A 12644-nucleotide genomic window follows, 5' to 3' on the forward strand; every position below is an offset into this window, starting at 1 on the left:
GGCTTACGTCCCGCAGTGAACTGTTATAGTCTGATGATGATTATGTTGAATGGCCTTAACGTTTACTAGCATGATTTAGCAGTCTCAGTTTCAGTAGCTGATTCTTCCATCATGGATGGTCATAGTTTTACTACAGGATGTCTTATTTGAATAGTCGTAGCCTAACTAGGTAGGTAGTAGAGGTACACAAAAAATATATCAACACCAATTTATTAAACGTATTTTTTTTTATATGTTTCTTGGTTCTGAAATTTACACTAGGTATAGGTATATCTCCGATTTAAGCGATGCGAGTTCAGGCTCTCTGAAAATACACCAATCAACCTAAATGCAAATAAGTATCTTTTACAGTTGGTTGATTCACGGCGTTATATACTTCTTTCTTCTGTTTCTTCTTCATCTTCTTTTCTTGATCTTCTTTTGTTAGTTGATGTCGCAGGGTTCGGGTGAACGCCGGAGCAGTGTCGCTAGCGGCTGTTGGATGTCAACAACAACCAGCTAACCACACTGCCAACGCGGTCAACCCGTTCACATTCTTCCATGTTTCCAGAATCTTCGGTTTTCTTCTTAATTTTTTTACATAAATAGGCAGTAAGTACATATAACTAGCATGTAAGGAAAATTTTAGAATTTAAAAACAGGAGAAATTTGGTACTTGAAGCTTACCTACTATTTATCGAGTATATTTGATTAGATTCCAATAAACTCGTCAGTCAAACACTTCCAAGGTATAAATAACTAAGTAGATACTTGCCTACATGTGGGATGTGGGTAAGTTAAAGTGATTTCTACTTAAGTAAATGTGGCATTTCCTTTGATAAAATAACTGGTTTTTATGTTGCTTTCGAATCGCCAATGGGCGCCTATTGGATTGATATTAGATTACTTATGCAGATGGTAACTATTGGTACCGAAGTTATTTATCGCTAGTTTTGTAGTGAAAACTTGTTGCTAATTGGGTAAGTAGTGAACCAAAACCCATAGTTAGGATGTAGGCCAGTAGTACATCATATTACATATATCACGAATACCTACATGATCTTAAAGATACTTATAGACTAGAGATGCAACGATGAAGATTGAGGTTTCGCTTCTCATTCCGATGCCCCGCCGCGCCGGTAACCTGAAAGAAATAACAGGTTTATTTTTTTTGACGGCCTAAACAACATTAATTAGGAGTATGTTCCTGAATACGAGTAACTGGGGAAACTGCGCAAGCGCAACGCAACAGTTGGTAGGTAGATATCCTATCTATTGAAATGGAAATTTTAGTTTAATTTTCGTAAAATCTCTTTCTCCTTGGTTTTCTCTTATTGAAAGCTACAAACTGTAGATGAGAGTGCTCACACCGAATCCGGGACATATGACTGTAGTTTGACTTGTTTCTAAAATCAATGAAAACGATACCGCCGTTTAAGTTTTTATTTTGGACTTTCCCATACTGATCCATCTCTAAATAGGCTGTCGTAGGTTATTTAACTTATTTATCGATCTAGATAGTATAGACCATAGTCTACATCTCTAGTGTTTGTCACTGACACTTGAGCCTTACCTACGTAGGTACTTATCTAGTTGTTTCACACATTTCACACTAGGTACATGTACCTATACATATACAGTATATTCCTCTAGGAGCACCCTTATGCTTAGCCTAAACACGTGGTATTATTTCCGCCATTGGCTAAACTATTGATTTGACTTGTATTCTGGGTGCCCGCGATACAGTTTTACTAGTGCGGGGCCCGCTGTTAAAATGTAAATTGTGATATGTTTTTGTTCAATAAATATTTTTGAATTTTGAATTTGACTGCGAATGGAACAATAACAGGATAAAGAGCATTCATGTTTTTTTTTTTGCTTGGTAAGTATTAGGTAGGTATATTTAGGTACCAATACCAATGTTAATAAGGTTATGTTTTTATAGGTCTATTTCATGATCGATGTGCCAGTTAACATTCATGTAATCTATGTACCTCTTTCTACCTTTATCATCTCCAATCCTCTATCTACCTTTATTTCAGAATATCTTGATACCCTACAACTGAACAATGTTCAGGAGATTTTTCAGATACTTATGACATGTAGACGCTTTAATTATATATTACCTATATATCAGTATCATTAACTTTATCTATCCTTTTATTTATTTTCAGGGGCATGTTACTTGCAGTATCATCCTTTACTGAACAAGAATCCACCTAGATGAACCCCTCGCAGATCCGCAGAGGAGGCTTCTTCACCGTCAACCGACATCTCTTTAAATCTGTACGCTAGTCCCATACCTCCTGTCTGTTCCTCTTCTTATATACTTGTAGTCGCAGCAGTGCTGTGAGCTACTGTATCATCCTATGCAGTGGCCGGAGCTAGCCAGGGCGGGGTCGACTACACTCAGTCGACTGCGGTTTCTATTGTCTTTAATTATATAAAAGTAAAGTCTCCTTTCAGTTGAATGGCCTATCACGAGGAATGGCCCAATGAGCAGCTTGGTAGTTCTGAATCTGGCAGTGAATGTACTCTTTACCTTGTTCCTTGTCAAACTAATAAACCACCTATTATTTTTTTCAAAGATCGACGAAGTTGGTTAGTTTGACACAGCACAAAAGTGTCATCGCAGGCAACTTCAGGAACTATCAAGTTGTTTGGGACAAACTAAAGGCATATAGGGCACGTGTTTATAGTCATGTCTCACATAATATACTATAAGGAATTTGTAGTTTTTATATATGCGAGTATGTGTATTGGTATTGTTAGGATAGGTACTACCTAGCTATGTGTATAGATGATGACATGACTGTCTGCATATATACCTATATAGCAGAATTACCTTACCTACATACCAGAAGCAGTAAAGTATCTACTTCTAAGTAGGACCTTTGATTGTTTTTTTTTTTTATTTATTATTCAAAAAAAAAATCAATATTACTACTATTACTTATTCATTTTCAGGGGCTTGAGAGCTTCCCTCCTGCCTCTGGTGACCAATGGGTAAGGTTTTGCGTTTTCGTGTTGTTTGAATTCCTATCAGTTTTTAAGATATTATGGTCGATAAATACCAGCAGCGTTTATAGACAATAATGAAGAACTATATTTCGTATTATAGAATACTGTTCTTCTGAACAACTTTATATCAACGGCTTGGTACCGATTCGAATTTTAAACATTTCACAGTTTTTATGCAATGCATAATGTGAAAAAAAAACGTGGATGACCACGATTTTTTCCTTTCAGGCTTCCGATGATATCGATTATGAAGGCATTGTAACTTTGTCAAACTAAAAAAAATGCCAGTGGAAAATGAGATTTACGGAAACTCACTACGGAAAACAGCACTAAATTTACAATTTGTGCCTTCAGAATCGACATAATTTTCCTTTTTCTAAAACCCTGTATAATTTATTATTGTTTGTGGTGGTAGTATACTCGATTTAATCTGTAGTTAGTTAAACTATCTGAATCGAATGGTCCGTGTCTATCATAATTATGGAATGTGAATTATTACAATTTGACCTCCAGACTCGTATCTATTTATCATTTATAATGTCTCCAGTGATTTATGCATTTGATTATTGCCAGCTGATTCATAACAAAATATGGTTAATTATGATGATACTCAGCCAAAAGGTGTTCTTCGTCTTATCATATCGACAAGGTTCTTATTTATTTTGCCCACTGTACAGGTACATAGTCGAAGAAGTGTAAAATAAAACAACATACAACTAAAAAGGTATTTATTTCGGAAACAAATATAATCGGTTGTAGAAAAGTACATTTTTGGATTGGAAACAGAAGAAAAAAAATCAAGTTGAACCATAAAAACACAGCTAAAGGAAGTGTCATAGATCTGGGATGCGTGGATTTAGTAGGGGGACCCTTAGCCCACGAGTGGCACAATATATCAGCTACTTACATAAAAAGCAGGGACTCCTGTAATCTAACCGTCTCCAATATCTAATCTTTCCCATTTAGGTAAGTTGATGATGATGATGATGGGTGTTGAGTTTGGTAACTAATAGAATAGGCATACTCTTCTAAGGTATAAAATTATCGTAAAATGTATAAGTACCTACACCATTATGTTTTCAGGTTTTCAGTAGCTGGTAGCGGTAACCTGTTTGTAGAATGGTATCGATGTCGAGGTATGGAAAGATTTGATAGCTATTATATACCTTTTTCTATGTTCATGGAAATGCCTAAATGTGCGCATAGAAGAAACCCTGCTTGTTATGTATAAGGGTTTAATTATATCAGTGAACCCCCCGAAGGCAGTATATATATCTATTTATTTATATTTATTAATACTTGAAACAGGTATCAACTACTATTAGCATGACAATTGTCTAAGATTATGTACCTATTGATTATGATGATATATATTCCACCCATATATCATCATAATCAATCATAATACACTATAACTCAGTATGTATTGTTTCACACAATGAAGAAATGGGATTACCTGTATGCCGCAACGAGTCCCCAAGTCCCCAGAGACTAAGACTATACATTTGTGTGGCTTCCCTAGGGCACATTACTTACATACAAGTCTCAGACACGAGCGAACTTGGCCCAGATGTTGGTAATCATGCGTAGGAACATACCTACCTACGTAATGTGCACGTTATGATGTCGCCTGCGATGCCTTAGTAACATCTTGCTCCATTTTAGTACCTAGGGTATTTACGCAGACTGACCTAGATCTTTATCGAATGCCTATACATGATCTATTGCATAGATATATGTATAACTGAAAAGGATGAGTGTAATAAGTTGAAAGTTTGTCTGTATGTGTAGGACTTCTACCTTATGGACAGATTAAGAAGTTTTTAACTAAGGCTAAAGCGTACTAAATTACAATGCATACAGATAGACTTAGTAAAAAACAAAAAAAAAATACACCAATAACAGAACATTATTTATTGGATTAAAATTCATATTTAGGTTCCTAGTAGCTACAAAACCAATTCCTCATACGTTTTTACATAACATGATGAAGATTCTTAACAATCTTGCAATAAAGACAGTAATGCCTAGGCATTGACGTGCCGTCGTTACCAATAGAAATACAGAGTGGTTAACTGCATTCAATATTGTTATGACGTCAGTCTGTGAGTTAAGGATGTGATAAATAACTTCAATATTTTGCAAGGACTTTTCAGGTTAACTATTCAGTAGTAATAATTTCAATGGATTTGATGTGCAGGTATGGTTAGCCAATTACATATTTGTTTATCTCAGATTAGAAATTGTAGAATGCTGAAAGTTTAAATTTTCCTATTTTATTAAGATTTTATTTATTGAAAATGACAATACACCAGTAAAGGTAATATGTACACTATTGTACACTGGTACAAAATCAAAATCAAAATCAAAATTATTTATTTGTGAAACATAGGTACAACATGATGGTAGGGTTTTAAAATTAGCGCTATGTTCTGTCCTAGTTGGACGTACAAATTAAGTGTAGGTATACTATAATTATAACATGCAATGTACTGGTAGGTACCTAGGATTTTACAACTTTAGGATTCAGTATTGAATCTACCACTTAATAGCCCTATAGAACACACCGCGTAGTGCGCAAATTCGCGCGAACATCCTTTCCTAGAATCTCTATTAAAGCAATGTAGGTAGACACTTAAAGGTTACTCTAGCATGACAAAAAACTTTTAATACTACTAGACAGAGTGGTTAGTCCAGGAGTATTCGGAAACTACGTTTTCCGTAAGCTTAAATGACCCTCCTGCACTCATCCGATATGAGACCTTGACGCTAGTACGAGAATAGAGACAATGAGTAAAACGCAGCCGGCAAGATATTTCCAACTGCATTTAATAATATCATAGCGAATACACTTTGACACTCCGCCTTTTCCACACCTACGGGCGAAAATAACTGAAACTTAACCTATATTTAATCTGCTCCGCTGATATCATTTTAACTGTACGGTTAGCGGTTGGCCAACCGCCAAATTTGTGTAGGTAACTCTAACGTGCAGCCGAAATATAATTCCACGCTATTTAATACGTTTCCTGTTATTATCCAATCAAATCAGTACGTAGTTTGAATTATCTTTTTGGATAATTTAGTGTTATTAGATGGCCGTGACCTGTTTGTTTGGAGAAGTTGGGTAGAGGTGATAATGTGGTTGGCAGCGGCAGCGCAGCCCTGTAGGGTTACCACCACCGAACATAAGCAATTATTAACAATCCTTAACAAGCAGCGTCGCGTGTTAAATCTGACGTAACTTATATGAATCAGACAGATGTTTGACAGGCGAGCGACGCTGCTTATGGATTGTCAATTACTTATGTTCGGTGGTGGTATGCTAGGCTGGTCTGCGGCGGCGGCGGCGGCGGTCCAATGAGGATAATTACCGCTGAAGGCTGCCGGAGGGAACTGCGACCAACAATGGCTTCCTCGCCGCTCTCGTGTCTTTGTTCGCTACTAGAAACTATTCCATTCAGCCATTCCTAGACGAGGGAGTCTATTGAGCTATTTATGAACTAAGTCTATCTCTCTATTAGGTACGTATATATCTTCTTTCTTATTATCTCTTTTTTCTTATTATCTCTCTATTATCCGAAGTGAGATGTCTTTTGTAGACGTACAAATACTAGATAATTTGCATATGTAAATATTGATAATTTATAGGTTTAAAATAAAACTAAAGAAATAAGTTTAAAAGGCTGTAATGAAAGTGACCACAAAAATAAGACACGAGAAATAAAAAGCATCAAAATAAAGTAAGTACTTAACAGTATAAACAAAAGAGTAATAAATTAAACAAAATGTTGAATCTTATGCATATACAGGGTGAGTTGTATGAATACTCCCTGTATGGATACTTCCAAAACATAGATGTTTCTTAACTATAACTATAAAGTTTTAAACGAAGTAACGTTAGTTTTTAGAAATAAATAATACACGGTTCTAATGGAAATTAGCTACATTTACATCAATATTCAGTATAACTCACCCTATTATAAAAAATACATGTGAAAACATAGGTAATCATAATAAAATACAAATAAATTTGTAAAACCCAATGCATAACAATATCTAAACATATAAGTAGTTAATAAATCAGTTAAAAAGCTGTCTACTTAAACATAACATACTAAACATTACAATAAACAAAATAAAATGTGTAGGCATGGAAAAAATAAGTCGAAAATCGTCAAGGCGGCACTTTAACTTGGGTTTATCAGTTCTGGGGTGGTTCAAGGTGGTTCCGTGGTGGCAGCACTGTCGCAACTCGCCCCGGGGTGTCGTACCAGATAGTGCATTTACAGTGTCAACTTTGCAATAACGCAAACTTGTAGCGTGCTTTGCAAACGCACTCCTGGCACGAACTCCGAGGCGAACAAACGCCGATATCGATATATCGATGAAGTGCACGATGCTCGCAGCACTAAGTCTTTGGCACGTCACTAGTCCCGCGCGATTCACACTTTTTAGAGTCTCTATTTTGTTTAACCTAGCACTTTATTTATCCAGCCACCTTCACGGGTTAGTTCCAGTTAGTTCTGTATTTACATTAATTGCATGTGGTGATGAATGTTGAGTAACATTATGAGTTTAGCGGCCGCAAGTGATTAGCAAACGTGCAGCATAAGGGAGGTGATAGGACGATGATTGTCACGTATTGTGAGCATTTGCATACCTCGAGGGAAACTATGCATCGAATACTAAGTCCGAGACGGAATGGAAACTCATAGATATTCCGAGTAGTCCGCGTTATCTGATTGACATCACATCACCTATGCATGTCGGTGCAAGGTCGGAGTTAGATAAACACATGGACGTAATAATTACCACACTGATGCAACGTGCAGGGGAATTAGAAGTAGGAAAATGGTTTTCCACCTGTTGCCGACATAGAACGTGTTTGTTAGTCGTGAGTCGTGCAGAGCAGGCCGAGAGCGTCTTTAGGGTTATACTAGCTTAACAAAAAACAAACGATATCGTCGATAAAGTCGTGGTTAGCTAGGCATCGCTACGAAACTTAGTTTTTCGTAAGCTAGAGTGACTAGTCAAATTCCATACGTACTCTGTGAGGGGTTATGCAATAAATGTAAAAGTGAATGAATTAGCACCGAATCTTCTCACACAAGTGAAAGTATGAACAGAAAGTGGCGCGTTTTTGTGCAAATGTGGTGATGTGATGATATGAAAGCCAATTTACAGCAATGCTTTCTTACAAATACTTAGGTGAACAATCTCTCGGTATTGTTGTGGATCGTTAAGTACAAGTTGGAGATATTTTAATGTTCCTTCTAGCTAGTCTTTGTGAAAAATATACTAACGTTAATCTTAGAAGTTAAAGAGTATGTCTTAGGTAGATTACAATATTTCATTTGAATTTTAATGGCTAAGTATTTATCATCATCATATCGGCACGTGCAATATTGACAGATATGTAAAGTGCTTCTATTTATGTGCATGTGCGAATACCGAATGAATAGCTTTAATAATGTCCAGAGAAATATTGTGCGGCATACACGGGTACTGAATACAAAGTAATTCAGTGCAGCCGAGAGAAAATGCAACACTAAAATAAATTTAATTTGTATGCACAATAAAGTGCATAATCAGTTGCAATGAAATGACTGTCGTGCCTATTAAAATGTAGAATTAATTTATGACGGAGCAAATGTACTCGCGGTAATTCTAGCTAAGCATTTAGTGGCTATTTTAGCGTGGCATTAGAGGTTATTTTAGTTGGGAGTTAGAGGTGGTTTCAGCTTGGCATTAGACACAAACAAAGGTGAACGTAAGTGGGTCATACTGGTGGCCTTGCGCGCTGGCTTCGGTACTAAAACTGATCTAGTGTGGCTAGCCCTAGCGCTGCGGCGCTCGAGGCTCGGCCCGCGCAGCGCTCGATGCAGCTGTCACGTGTATGCGCTGAGCGCATCGCATCGACACTTCGTAACCTTACTCAAGGTAAAAATATGTATTTTTATGCACTTAAAATAGTTTAACGCATGTAAGCATATATCGGCTGGATTTTACAAAGCTTACAATATTAAATTTATATCTACTCTGCACAGATTTATATCGATTAAATCAACTATTAAACAGTCGTTTATCACTTAGTGCAATAAATGTTTCATAGTACCTAATTTAATTACAGTTTAAATTGAAATAAAATTATCGAGTAAATCTTTAAGCAACTTTGTCTACTATTAAAAGTTGATCTTATAAGTTTAACTGAAACCTAAGAGTCTTCGTAAGAAATATTGGTCTATAAAGTATAAACATAATAGATAGGCAACCTTTGCGCAAGGTTTTGCTCGCGCTTCTGTCATCGATAAGAAAAACAAACAGATAAGCCTATTTTCTTACAGTGGAAGGAAGGAGACCAAGCGACAATGAAAAGGAAACTAGGAACGACTAGATTCTTATATTTGTCCTTTATAGATATCCTAAAATTTTCAAGCTCTTACTAGATCAGTCAGTACCCAGCAAAGCAGTGAATACTGGTACCAGTGTTCAGTGTGCATAATGTACAAGGACTATTAAATGCAGAGATACAAGCGGTAACGAGTCCCGCCCACCGCTGCAACCAAACTTGACGTCATGCACCCGTGTTGCACAAAGGGATAAATTATCAACAACATTTTGAAACTAATATGAAAAACTCCCCTAAGATTCATAGCCCATGCAGCACAGTAATAAGTCAAGAAACGTATTGAAAGTGTCGGAATAATTCCGAAGCAGACATTTAGAAACTAGGTCAAATAGGTTAGCTATTTGCTTGCTAGATTAGCTGCATTGTGCAATTGCGGCGGCACGGGGCACTTGATAACCAGACTCAGTTAATTGTCATCGTAACGCATGCACCACTATTAATACGTCCTCGAGGCTGCGGCTCACTCACTACACACGAACACGATTCGTTAGCATTTACTCTTCATCATGCGGAAAAGATTGCGTCACGACGATTATTATGAAGTATTCAGCTAATAATGCACTCGAGCAATTTGAAAAGTGCACGAAGGAAGCGCCGGCCGCCTCGCTTCACCGCGCACTTTCCCTGCGCGCACGCATCACCAATTACACATTAACAACAATACAATTAATATTGAAGCCGTAGTATGAGGTGGTTGTAACGTGAGCGGCTCGTGACGTGGCGGGGACCAGAGCTTGGGATTTCTAAAACGAAAGCACCTGTCAGCCGCTTGCGACACCGCGAGATGTAATCTGCGCCGGCGCAGCGAGCCACCGGCGGCGGGGTCGCTAGTGACCGGACTAGCAGATACGACCACGTACAGTTAGCCACCGAATATTCACTACATTCTATCAACTTTCAGATAAATAACACTGCTGAATGCACTTTTACTTCACTAACATAGGTAACAATATTCGGCGCAAACTATACACTCGCGTATCTTACATATTTGGATATCATAAAGATCAGTTGAAGAGGGTTAAAAATGAAAGTTCCAAGCGGTTGAACGAGTGGAGTTAGAAAGTGATACATGTAGGTCGCACATGTGACGTGCTCGGGAAGGCAAGCGCATGCGGCGGGCACAGGGCACAGGGTTGGGTCCGGGGACCAGCAACAACTAATTATCTAGTTTAAAATAATCCCACAGTGGGCGGGTGGCACTAATCCGTAACGTTCTAGAAGCGGCACTGTCACGACACTTCACTCCGCACGTGCGGCTCGCGCGCCCGCGGCCGCGCCACTGCGTCGCGTTCCACTTTTCCTTCCGGCGGAGTGCGCGCGAGTGGTCGCCGCGAGTTGGCAGCGGCGCGCCTTGCATAACCGCTCGTTTCGCAAAGAAGCCGAGGTGCATGCAGGCCCGGCTCGAAATACGCGTCCGCCCTGCCAACGGGGCCGCTGACGCAACGCGCGGCGCTGCCTGCAGCCGCACCGCCTCCCTCCACCTTTCTTCTGATTTCACGTATGTCACTTTCGCCGAGGCGCGTGCGAACTCACTTTCGTAAGTTGATGGGCTGTTAAACTTTACGCGTGCACATAAATCATCGCGGCATTGTGTACATGACTGCGCGTCACACCCGCGTGTCCGCAGGTCCAGCTGGCGGGTCGCTGGGCGCACGGGCGCGTAGATAAGCGCGCCCGACCAGATGCACCGTAACTAGGCCACCGAGTCTGTGCCGTCCTTTGCACGCTTGCATTCTAGGCATTCTCGAGGTTATATTTGAATCAATGACATTCGTATCGACAGCTAATATCAGCGCGGACGGATCGGGCGATGCGAGTAGATGTAGCTGTGGGGGAATGTACTCCGGGCGATAACGGACCAGCACCTTCACGGCCCTTGTTTATTATCCGAGTACTCGGTGGAAGCTCATATATCGGCCACAATGATGTCGTCTCGAGCTGCGAGCGACACAAATAGATGTTCCAATTCGACGGCCAACTCGCAGCGGAGCGCGCAAAAACAACGCAATCAACTTTTTGCGTTCAGTAAATTACAGGTGAATCAGAAGGTCCGCATTTGCAACTGCAGGAAAATAAGTATTTTGACGTTACATTATTAGAAAGTAAACGTTTCGTAACTGTTATTTTAATTAATTAATTTCGTTGACGGATGTTATGTGGGATTGACAATTGAGGCGGAGCTAGAGTAGACTAAACATCGGGTGAGTTATTCCGTGATCGCACGTCGATTCCGTTTAGCTATAGTTTGTATGGTTATTATAGTTTACAGTGACGAGCGGCCTCGGCTGTCAGCGCGTTTCTCCTCTCTAATAAATAGTTTTTAATTTTGTGTCGCTTCGCGTGTCCCGAGCCGCAAGGTCGCCTGACTCACGCCGCACGCTGCTCGCTCACGCCTAGACCTGACGACACAGATGCACTAGCCCGCTGATAAATCTGAAAACTTGCCCGAATACTGAAATTGAGCGACTGAGCTTGCGTGCACTAAATTAATCATGTTTTTTATGTTACAGCATTGCCATTCAAATGCACAATAGCTTATAGTTTTAACGACGATGACTAGAATTATTAAAGTACGTACATAGGTAAAAAAATCAGTGTAGAAAATGCTGAACAGTCCTTATGAGTTTTTATCTCTTAGCATACACTGATTTTGCTTCAGTGTACATTAATTAAAACAGAAATATAACATAGTTCTTGAATGTTTTACAACACAGCTGCTGAGTGTCGGTGACAACGCGCGCCCGAACACTTATAAATAGTTCGTAACTAATAGTTGTGCCAAAAGTTCAGTGACACATTCTGATTAGAATTGTAGATTTTTTGTATATTTATGTTACAATTCAAAGGCATAAACGTACCTATGCGGTTTAATAAATGATTGGTATGGCACGGTAATAAAGATCAATATTGATACCGTAATGTCAGGTAATTGGCATGCCCTTTCGATGGATTGTACCGATTTGGTTCCAAGGCTGTGTAATAGAACTGTTACCTTAGGTTCGACTGCAATAGTAATGATAATTACTTTAAATAGTAGGGCTAAATTGCTACCTAATCACATGTGATTGTAAAAATAAAATAAATAGACGACCAAATTCAACTGAATATCGCAAGTGTTAAGAGTGACCATTACGATTGCGATATAAAAATGAATGTCGTTTCTTCCACAAAGGAATGAAACTGTCACTTGTTCAAGATTTAACTACGATTTTTAATCAAAGTTATTATTTAA

General features: G+C 38.9%; 1 long non-coding RNA gene across 1 annotated transcript in view; it reads right to left on the reverse strand.

Annotated features, from left to right (window-relative positions):
* Positions 1–512: 512 nt before the first annotated feature.
* LOC119691074 overlaps positions 513–12644 on the reverse strand; it is a 46677-nt gene continuing 34545 nt past the window's right edge. The window contains exon 4 of the long non-coding RNA XR_005253827.2: positions 513–1123. This is a non-coding gene — a long non-coding RNA (uncharacterized LOC119691074). The remainder of the gene's footprint in view (positions 1124–12644) is intronic.

The sequence above is a fragment of the Plutella xylostella genome, chromosome 25, assembly GCF_932276165.1.
Source record: "Plutella xylostella chromosome 25, ilPluXylo3.1, whole genome shotgun sequence".
Lineage (NCBI taxonomy): Eukaryota > Metazoa > Arthropoda > Insecta > Lepidoptera > Plutellidae > Plutella > Plutella xylostella.